At 37.1% G+C, this 11207-nt stretch overlaps 1 pseudogene across 1 annotated transcript; it reads right to left on the reverse strand.

The window, feature by feature from the left end:
• Nucleotides 1–3717: 3717 nt before the first annotated feature.
• Nucleotides 3718–10419, reverse strand: LOC143604024 (glycine--tRNA ligase, mitochondrial 1-like; annotated as a pseudogene). Its single transcript, XR_013148213.1, has 9 exons — nucleotides 10239–10419; nucleotides 10132–10157; nucleotides 5999–6372; nucleotides 5804–5921; nucleotides 5346–5540; nucleotides 5043–5267; nucleotides 4900–4959; nucleotides 4731–4811; nucleotides 3718–4173 (listed from the first exon to the last, which is right to left on the reverse strand). The product of XR_013148213.1 is annotated as a glycine--tRNA ligase, mitochondrial 1-like (transcript).
• Nucleotides 10420–11207: the final 788 nt, after the last annotated feature.

Raw genomic sequence — 11207 nt, forward strand, 5'->3', positions numbered from 1 at the left:
AAGACGGCTCTCAAGAGGCAAGGTGCGCCATCAAAGCGCTACATTGTGCCCACTGCCCGAGCCCATACGCGTCGGGTGCTTTGCAATCTCCGCTAGGACCACCGGTGAGTCTTGTTATATACGAATATTACTATGGAAACTCATCTCTTTCCAAGTTTGATAAATTTTCCATATGGGATGGATTTCTCTCTACTATTTATACCCAAGCGGAATACTTTCATTTTCTTCTTTCTTTCCCTGTGGGATGAACTTCCTTATTATCTTAACATGGAATGGTTTTATTTCCTTATCTCACTTTCCTATTATTTATTTTGAAAATATTTTTGGTCCTTTACCTTTATTAAGTTATCAAATTTCGATCGAAATTTTGTGGATGTTACACTGGTGAGGTTGTACAAAACAAAATAAGGGACATACAAGGAAGTTTTAGGGAGCTTATGAGGTGCATGAATGAGGAGGAGCGAATGGGAAAACGAGAGACATACAAAAGGGCCAAAAGAGAGGCGAAGAAGGCAGTGTCGGAAGAAAAGACCACAATCTATAAATGGATGTATGATCGTTTAGAATCATAATAGGGGAACATGATATGTCTAAGACTGCTAAGGCCATGGATTGTAGGAGGCAAGATCTAGGGGCTGTGAAGTTTATAAACGGCATAGATGGGCGGGTACTTGTTAAAGAGCAAGACATCAAGCGACGATGGAAAACCTACTTTCATAACCTTTTTAAAAAATGGGAGGACTTACCAACAAGAAAACAACACTACAACCCTACATCGACAACAACACAATAATTGCTACTGCTAACGTATCACGAAGGAAGAGGTGAGATTGGCACTTTTGAGGTTGGGAAGGGCTAAGGCTGTTGGCCCAGACAACATACCCATTGAGGTGTGGAAGTGTCTGGGAGAGGAAGGAGTCATGTGGTTAACTACTTTGTTCAATATTGCCTTCAAATCTGTCAAGATGCCAGATCAGTGGAGGAACAACGTAGTAATCCATATTTATAAAAACAAAGGAGGTGCCCAATGTTATGGGAACTACAGAAGTATCAAGCTATTAAGCCATACCATGAAGTTATGGGAAACAATTATTAAGGGTAGAATTAGACGGGAAACTCAGGTTACGGTGAACCAATTTGGTTTAATGCCAAGGCTGTCAACTACATAGGTAATTCACATCCTAAGAAGGCTAATGGAAAAGTATACGGAAAAGAAGCATGAACTGCATATGGTGTTCATTAACCTAGAAAAGGCGTACGACAGTGTGACACATCGATTTCTTGGGGATAGCCTTGAGTTTCAAGGGGTACCGTGAGAATATAAAGAGGTAATTATGGATATGTATGCCAATACTACTACAAGAGTTTGTGCACCTGTAGGGGATACTGACCTCTTCCCCGTGGAGGTGGGACTCCATCAAGGGTCAGCGTTGAGTCAGTTTCTTTTTTGCAGTATTTTTAGATGAATTATTAAAATCGATTCAGGTGACAGTCCCGCAATGCATGATGTTTGCAGACAATATTGTGTTAGTTGCTGAGAAAAAAAGATGATATGAACATGAGGCTAGAGGAGTGGCGAGCAGCTTTAGAGAGGAAAGGTTTAAGAATTAGTCTCTCTAAGACCGAGTATTTCAACTTGACTTTGGTGGGGTAAGATACGATGAGGAGGTTCAGATCACCATTGAAGGCCAAGTGGTTCCACAAGTAACAAAGTCAAAGTACTTAGGATCGTTTGTCCAGAGCAATGGCGAAATAGATAGTGATGTGGCCCACCGCGTTTAGGCATGGTGGTGTAAATGGAGAGCAGGCACGGGAATTTTGTGTGACATGAGATTCCCAACTAAATTTAAGGGAAAATTCTATGGGGTTGCGGTTAGACCTGCGATGTTATATGGAACAGATTTTTGGGCGATCAAGAAGGAAAATGAGAGTAAGTTGTAGGTAGCAGAGATGAGAATGGTAAGGTGGATGTGTGAGCACACAAGGTTGGACCGAGTAAGAAATGATGTTTTTCGTGAGAGATTAGGGTTGACTAACATATCAGATAAGATAAGAGAGGGAAGATTGAGATGGTTTGGACATGTGAGGAGAAGAGAGACGACGACTCCTATTAAATTTGTAGAAAACATTACTATAGGGGGAGGAGGCGTAGAGGCAGACCCAAATTAACTTGGGATGAGAAGATTAGACGTGATTTGGTAAACTTGCACCTCTCTGAGGACATGGTTGATGATAAGAATTCCTAGAGACGTAAGATAAAGGTTAAGAACTTTTAGGAGGAATGTAAGATTTTTGGTTAGAAATGCGCCTTAGGGCTTTTACTTACCTTATTTTAGGGTTAAACGTTGTATTATTGTAATACTTTAATTCTAAATTATTATTCTATATTTTATTATTAATTACCACTATCACTATTTTTATCTGTCTACTTATTATTTATGACTATTGTTATTATTATGTTTAATATTACCTAGGTATTTATTGTATTTATGTAACCTTTGGTTGCTACCTAAAGGTCTAGCGTTGAACTTGTGTTTGGTTTTATTTTTTTGGCTCTATACATATGAGTTTGGAGTTTGGTGGTCTCTTTGAAAGCAACTTCTTTATTATTTGAGATAGGGATACGGTTTGCCTACATCCAATCCTCCCTAGACCTCACAAATAGCTTTACTATGGACGGGATTTCTTACCGGGTATCTTTCTTGTTGTGGTCTAGTGAGAATAATGGACAACATGCATTCTCACTACATATGCTAAAACTGAAGGTGGCAATAGTCAACAACATATTGCTTGAAAGGTACAAATGAACATTGACCTTAAAAAAGATGTTATACTAGGCCTAACTTAACACCCAAGACGAGGGGTGTGAATGGTTCTTTTAATAACCGAAATTAAATTTAGGCTAAAACTTTTACTTACAACAATACAACTATATGAAATGAAGGTATATATACATGAAATGGATACACACACATGAATTGAAGGTAATATATACATTAAATGGACCGTGTAAGTACATGAATTGAAATTGTGGTATAAAACATAATACATGAAATAGAGGTATAAAAGCTAGAACTATATGACTGGGCTGGTTCAGTTTAGTCGGTTGATTTCGGTTAATCGAGGTTACAAAAAATAACCAATAACCGATTTTCAGTCAATTCAGCCATCGTCTAATTTTGGTTCAGTTTTGTATGTCTTTGGTTAACGTTCGGTTATTGCTCACCCCTATTCAAGACTTTTAAGCCGAATCCAACGCTAAATACGATAAACAAGAAACAACTTACTAACAACCATATCATCAGCAGATTGGCTGAAGTGCGAGCAGAGTATGTTTTTATGATATCAGCCCATTTGCACCGGCCCTCTGACAAATCCTTTATCACTGCCGTCACCATATCCAAGTTCACACGAATTTGATCCTTGCTGTCACGCTCACGAATTGTCACTGATGATGTGGAATCCACAGTTACAGCAAATGGCACACCGAGTTCATCTGTTCTTGCATATTTTTTTCCCTATCGACGTACCTGCAAATGATAACATGTTAATGTTAACATAATAGGGTCTCATTCACGTTTCAATGTTTGAAGTTGTAATCGGATAATAAGTTGAGTAAATTGCAGTTTTCGATGTCAAACGAAATTTAAAATTTGCTATTTCGGTCTCTGATCTTACATTTCCGATGCAATCAAGTCCAACTGATCAACAACTTTTTTAGATTTGAATGCATAAAAGGAACAAAAAGGATATTCCTACAAAATTTAATGGCGTACCTGTAGTATCTTTCTTGTTTGAAATCCCGGCTGCGGTCAAAGATTTAGAAATCTGTTTGGCAACTTGCTCATATTCCTGATTTTGAACCAACGGGAAAACAGTGCATTTGATGGGGGCCACATGAGGGAAGAACCGGAAAACATTCAGCTGTTCATCACCAGGTCTCGTGTAAAACGAATGTTCATAGAGACAGTAGATGATCCTTCCAATGCCAAAAGATGGTTCAATCACAGAAGGCGTGAAAACTCTTTGGTGTTCCTTCTTTGTTTCTTTTGCAACTGTCACCATGTTTTTCTTTATCGTGACTGTTTTTTGAAGAGTACAAACTTCAAATTCAACCTCCCCTTCGGTTTCTAAAGCAGCCTTCATATCCAAAGCCTCTTTTTCATTCATAGCCTATAGAAAAGCACAACTCTTAATACGTACAAGAATTGAGGGTTTGGCGTTTGGGTTTAGTTTATGATGGTTCATTTTTCGGATGACCTCGCAGGTTTTGCAAGTTGACTGTTTAAATTTGTACTTTAGTTTACGAAACACTTCAATGACTTCAACTAATATAGTATTATATGTCAAATTTTAACATATATATGAAAATGAGCATCAATTCTATTATTTTATAGATCCTTTTATATGCATTAGATTTCTATTTTTTTGTTGTAAATTAAATTCTAGTATTTGAGTAATAACATATAGAACTGTAGCTTTAAGTTAAAATGGGTGGAAGTCCATAAATGTGATGTGATATTTTTGTATGGGTCAAAAATCAGATAACTATTTTGACTAACTTGCAAAGTTTAATGTATCATATACGATTAAATTAAACTATACCACAGATAATTGTTTTACAATAGGTTAATGTTAACTTTTTCCTATATAATAGTGACAGTTAACAACCATACTGACTTTCCAGTGTTAATTCTGTAAGTAGTGATGTAAAAGATGGATTGTTTTACCTCCAGTGCTTCAACCATCATCTTTTGACTACCCTTGAAAGCAAGGCCAAGTTCCTTCTTAACAGGTGTAATAACCAATTTCTAGAAAATAATTAAATATTAGCAGCTGTTCAGTATATAAAAAAATAATAACACTAATAATAATAAACAACAAAAGTACAATATTTACCTCTACTTCTTTTGGTTCTGCAAATTTCTCTTGAGCAAAAAGGGCTACACCACTTTTGTCCTATAAAAAAAATAAATTATTTTCATAAACAAATGGCATGTCTAAATATACTAAATTCAAGTACATAAAAATAAGCTAGTTACTGTGTATGCGCGCAGGTCATATGCAGATCTATCAGCAATCCCAACACACTCAATCCAACCATAAGACGACTCGATTTCAGCATCCCAGCAGTCTGCAGCATAATGAGCCATCTCATTTGGAAGATGCTGCCTGAACCGCAAACGATTTTCATCTATACCTAACCGTTTCAAAAACAAATAAACTCTTCCGATAAAGTATGCAAGTGTTTGATTATTCACAATCCCCTGTAGAAAGTTGAAACAATGATGACATTATGTTAATTAATGGAGTTAATATTCATATTAACAGATGGAAAAAGTAACCTTGGATACTGCTTCACCGAGATGAAGTTTTTTTGCAGATTGGCCGGAGATTTGTTCATCCCTTGGGAACATGAGAAATTCTAGGCCTGAAACTTCAGTATACTTTGGGTGTGATTTGTCATCGGGGTCCACAAAGTGCTCTATTTCCGCAAGGGTGAATTCGCGGACACGTAGAAGACCTTGTCTAGGAGATATCTGAAAAGTCATAAGCATAAGTTAACTTCCAACATACTAATTAACTTAGAAATACTCCAACATAATAATGCATATGAATGACACTTGGTAAACTTTTTACAAACATGTGAGATGCATACACATTTGAACCATCCAAATGAAGAGTGAAAGATGATCCACATGTCCTTGTATATCAAATGTTGTGAAAAAGTGTAAGCGTAGCATTTCTCATTGCGTTAGTTAGAAGATTGACGCAATCTACAAGTCTCAAGATAGCAAATGACCTCATTTATGAAAGCTTGACCAATTTGAGCAGCAGCAAAAGGAAGCTTATTCCCATTGTAATAGTATAAGTCTTTGAAGTTAACAAATATACCTTGTGCTGTTTCAGGGCGCATATACCTAAACAATATCAAGAAAAAAGTAAAAAAAAAAGTAAAATCATCACAAATATAAATTTGTAACAAAATATCACTGACCCGGTGCTTGCGCCAGATGGACCAATTTGAGTCTAAAACATAAGGTTAAACGGAAAAGGATCAGAAAGAGAATTCTTGATATCTGGTGCCACTATACCATACTCCTTAATCTTGGCACCAAGTTGTTCACCAGAAAGATCATCAAGAACGTGTTTCAACTCAGCCGCCTTTCCAGCACTCATACTCAGGTCATTCTCAAGCTTATCCTTGCAGTAATCTTTAAGCAGGTGATCAGCTCTGTAACAATTACCAGTCTTGTCATCTTTAACCATAAGGTCGGTAAACTTATCGACATGACCGGAAGCTTTCAAGTCGACCTCAGGGGTCACACATGGACAGTCAACTTCTAGCATATCCTCTTCAAGCACAAAATGCTAACAAAAAAATTGAGCAACAACGTAAGGTCTCCAAAAGAAATGTCTAATGCTTAACTATGGGAATCATATGTAACGTCTCCAAAAGATGCATGGTGTTGGGAAAAACGACCACCTAGCCACGAACGGTATACAAAAAGTGCGGAATTAATCTTCGTTTGGCTAAACTATTTCTCGACCCGAATGAACCAATAAGGATGCAAACAAATAGGGTAATTAAAACTAAAAGTGACACAATAAATTTTAGCGTGGAAAACCTCTCAAGGCGAGAGTAAGAACCATGGGACTACTAGAGCCGCTTCAAATCCACTATCACAAATAATGAGCAATACAAAGTTCTTCTCTAGGTAAAACTAGAGGCATACACAAATCATCATATACTTGGTACAAACTAACATCAAGTATATGGAACCAAATACAAAAGATTAATACATAGTTCTTCTCTAGGTAAAACTGGAGGCATACACAAATCATCATATACTTGGTACAAAGTAACATAAAGTATATGAAACCAAATACAAAAGATTAAATGAGTAAGTGAGAATGAATCGATCTCTGGCACGTCTATTATCTTCACCAAAATACCAAAAGAATTGAGCAAAAAACTTTCTTTCTCTTAGTAATACTTTTCGGCGGTAGAGAAACTAGAAACACCCAACTCATCTTCGTGTATATGTGTTGTCGGTAGAACTAATGAGCATCACAAAAAAATAACCTTTTGTAACCAACTTGTTTCTTGTTCTTCACGTAGTACAAGCCCATCACAAAATCATCATATTAATTTGTGGAGTTTATGTGGGTCACAGCCCACCAAAACCCAACGTTAAGTAATTCCCTTTTTTTTCTTTTTAATTATTAAAACATAATAATAATATTAATAATAAATCCCATGAAAGTTAAGATTATTTGTCGGGTTTTCTCATGGGCAAAAATACCCCCAACAAATCTCCCCCTTTTTGTCTATGAGAAAGAACTCACCACCCCGGCGAGCGAGCAACATATCTTCAGCTTCTCCCTTGCCAAAGCTTTGGTCAAGATATCGGAACAATTATCATCGGTATGAACTTTATCAAGTTCAAACAACTTGTCTTCAATAGCATCTCTAATCCAATGATACCTTACATCAATATGTTTTGTTCTCTTATGATACATTGAGTTCTTAGCAAGGTGAATAGCACTTTGATTATCACAAAGAACCACGTAGCGCTGTTGCATAAAGTCAAGCTCTTGCATAAATCTTTTCAACCACAATAATTCTTTGCATGCTTCTGTTGCTGCCATATACTCAACCTCGGTAGTAGACAAAGCAATACACTTTTGCAGTCTTAACTGCCATGACACGGCCCCCCCTGTAAATAACATCAAATATCCAGAAGTGGATTTCATGTTGTCCTTATTTCCTGCCATATTAGAATCCGTGTAACCAACAAGCATCGGCTCCCCATTTCCAAATGTTATACCCAATTTGGAAGTACCCCGTAGATATCTAAGTATCCACTTAATTGCTTCCCAATGCTTCTTACCCGGATTTGACAAGAACCGACTAACAACACCAACTGCATGGGCAATATCAGGCCGTGTACATACCATTGCATACATCAAGCTTCCAACCGCTGATGCATATGGAACACCATCCATCTCTTCAATCTCTTTCTCAGAAGTAGGGCAATCTTTTTCAGTTAACTTAAAGTTAGGAGTAAGAGGTGTACTAACCACATTAACTTTAGACATCTTGAATCTGCTAAGCACCTTTTCAATGTATTGCTCTTGTGACATGTGTAACTTCTTTGAAGCTCTATCTCTAGTAATCCGAATGCCAAGAATATTCTTAGCTGGCCCCAAGTCTTTCATAGAAAACGACTTGCTTAATTCTTTCTTCAGCTGGACAATTCTTTCCGCATTCTTGCCAACAATCAACATATCATCAACATAAAGCAATAAAATGATGAAATCATCATCACCAAACCTCTTAAAGAAAACACAGTGATCAGACGCAGTCTTTCGGTGGCCTTGCTTCCCCATAACTGACTCAAATTTCTTGTACCACTGTCTCGGTGCTTGCTTCAAGCCATAAAGACTTTTATGAAGTTTACAAACATAATCTTCTTTACCTTTAACCTGAAAACCTTCAGGTTGCTCCATATAAATTTCTTTATCCAGATCACCATGAAGGAATGTTGTCTTGACATCCATTTGCTCAACCTCAAGATCAAGACTAGCAGCTAAACCAAGGATCACCCTGATGGAACTCATCTTCACAACTGGAGAAAAAATCTCATCAAAATCAATACCTTCTGAACCCTTTGACCACCAATCTTGCCTTGTACCTAGGCCGTGAGGTATGTTCTTCAGTCTTCAATTTGTAGACCCACTTGTTCTTCAAAGCTCTTTTGCCCTTAGGCAACTTCACCAACTCAAAGGTATTGTTCTATACAAGGAATTCATCTCATCTTGCATGGCTTCAAACCACTCTCTTTTATGCTTATGTTCCATGGCCTCTTTATAATACTCGGGCTCTCCCCCATCAGTGAGCAAGACATGCTCACCAGCCGAATAACGAGTAGAAGGTTGACGGTCTCTGGTAGACCGCCTGAGTGGGACAAATGCAGGCATATCAACTGGTAACTCGGGATGAATATCCTCATCCAACTCTACCTGCTCTTGATTATCAACATTATCGGTACCATGTTGTTCGTCATTTTGAATACCATCTTCGTGATGTGGCTCAGATTGCTGAGTAGGAATAGGATCCAAATCAAAGAGATCATCAATATACTGAGGAACTACCTGTGTCTTCTCAATATCTTTCAAACTCTCGTCTTCCACAAACACAACATCAAGACTTCTAACAAGCTTCTTTGAAACCGGATCATATAGCCTGTATCCAAACTCATCTTACCCATAACCAAGGAATATACATTGTCTGGACTTCACATCAAGCTTTGATCTTTCATCTTTGAGAATATGCACAAATGCTTTGCATCCAAAGACCTAAAAATGACTATACGAAACATCTTTGCCACTCCAAACCCTGTCTGGAACATCATTATGCAAAGGAATACAAGGAGTAAGATTAATAACATGTACCGTTGTAAGTAAAGCTTCTCCCCAAAAGGAATTAGGTAACCCAGCATGTGAGAGCAAACACTTAAACCTTTCAACCAAAGTTTGGTTCATCCGTTCTGCTAAACCATTCAGCTGTGGTATCTTAGGAGGTGGCCAAATACAAAAGATTAATACATAGTTCTTCTCTAGGTAAAACTGGAGGCATACACAAATCATCATATACTTGGTACAAAGTAACATAAAGTATATGAAACCAAATACAAAAGATTAAATGAGTAAGTGAGAATGAATCGATCTCTGGCACGTCTATTATCTTCACCAAAATACCAAAAGAATTGAGCAAAAAACTTTCTTTCTCTTAGTAATACTTTTCGGCGGTAGAGAAACTAGAAAAACCCAACTCTTCTTTGTGTATATGTGTTGTCAGCAGAACTAATGAGCATCACAAAAAAATAACCTTTTGTAACCAACTTGTTTCTTGTTCTTCACGTAGTACAAGCCCATCACAAAATCATCATATTAATTTGTGGAGTTTATGTGGGTCACAGCCCACCAAAGCCCAACGTTAAGTAATTCCCTTTTTTTTCTTTTTAATTATTAAAACATAATAATAATATTAATAATAAATCCCATGAAAGTTAAGATTATTTGTCGGGTTTTCTCATAGTATGTCTTTGAAGTTAACAAATATACCTTGTGTTGTTTCAGGGCGCATATACCTAAACAATATCAAGAAAAAAGTAAAAAAAAAAAAAGGTAAAATCATCACAAATATAAATTTGTAACAAAATATCACTGACCCGGTGCTTGCGCCAGATGGACCAATTTGAGTCTGAAACATAAGGTTAAACGGATAAGGATCTGAAAGAGAATCTTGGTATCTGGTGCCACTATTCCATACTCCTTAATCTTGGCACCAAGTTGTTCACCAGAAAGATCATCAAGAACGTGTTTCAACTCAGCCGCCTTTCCAGCACTCATACTCAGGTCATTCTCAAGCTTATCCTTGCAGTAATCTTTAAGCAGGTGATCAGCTCTGTAACAATTACCAGTCTTGTCATCTTTAACCATAAGGTCGGTAAACTTATTGACATGACCGTAAGCTTTCAAGACGACCTCAGGGGTCACACATGGACAGTCAACTTCTAGCATATCCTCTTCAAGCACAAAATGCTAACAAAAAAATTGAGCAACAACGTAAGGTCTCCAAAAGAAATGTCTAATGCTTAACTATGGGAATCATATGTAACGTCTCCAAAAGATGCATGGGAATCTATAACTATACACACAAACTTAACAAATACCAACTCAAGAGTATTTTATTCATTAATGACTAGAAAACACAATTTATTACCCTTCTTAGTCAAAATCCATGCTGGTCAGTACACTACAGGTGTGCATGAAACCAAACCAAAACAAAAACACACAGTTTGGTGTTGGTTTTTTATTTTAAGTAATTTATATAAATTTTCCTAATAAATTAGTTGTATATTTTCAACAAAACCATTTAATCCAAATTTATTATATATATATTTTCATGCTCAAACGACAAAATTGCATGCAAACCCGGCTATAACCATAACCAAAACCAAAACGTTTTAAAAAGTTCAAAAAGCGAAGTCAGACCTACCCTACCTGATGCTAGAAGGCGAGGACGTTAGACTTAACGGCACAGCCAGGAGGACCGTAATCATAGAGACCAGCTACGCCTCCGTATATCTTAAAAGACGGAACGTAAAACTGTTGGATTTAATGGTCGGTTCGGGTCA

The sequence above is a fragment of the Bidens hawaiensis genome, unplaced genomic scaffold, assembly GCF_021521415.1.
Source record: "Bidens hawaiensis isolate Kalapana, Puna unplaced genomic scaffold, B.hawaiensis_p1.1 tig00063734_1, whole genome shotgun sequence".
In the NCBI taxonomy this organism is placed as follows: domain Eukaryota; kingdom Viridiplantae; phylum Streptophyta; class Magnoliopsida; order Asterales; family Asteraceae; genus Bidens; species Bidens hawaiensis.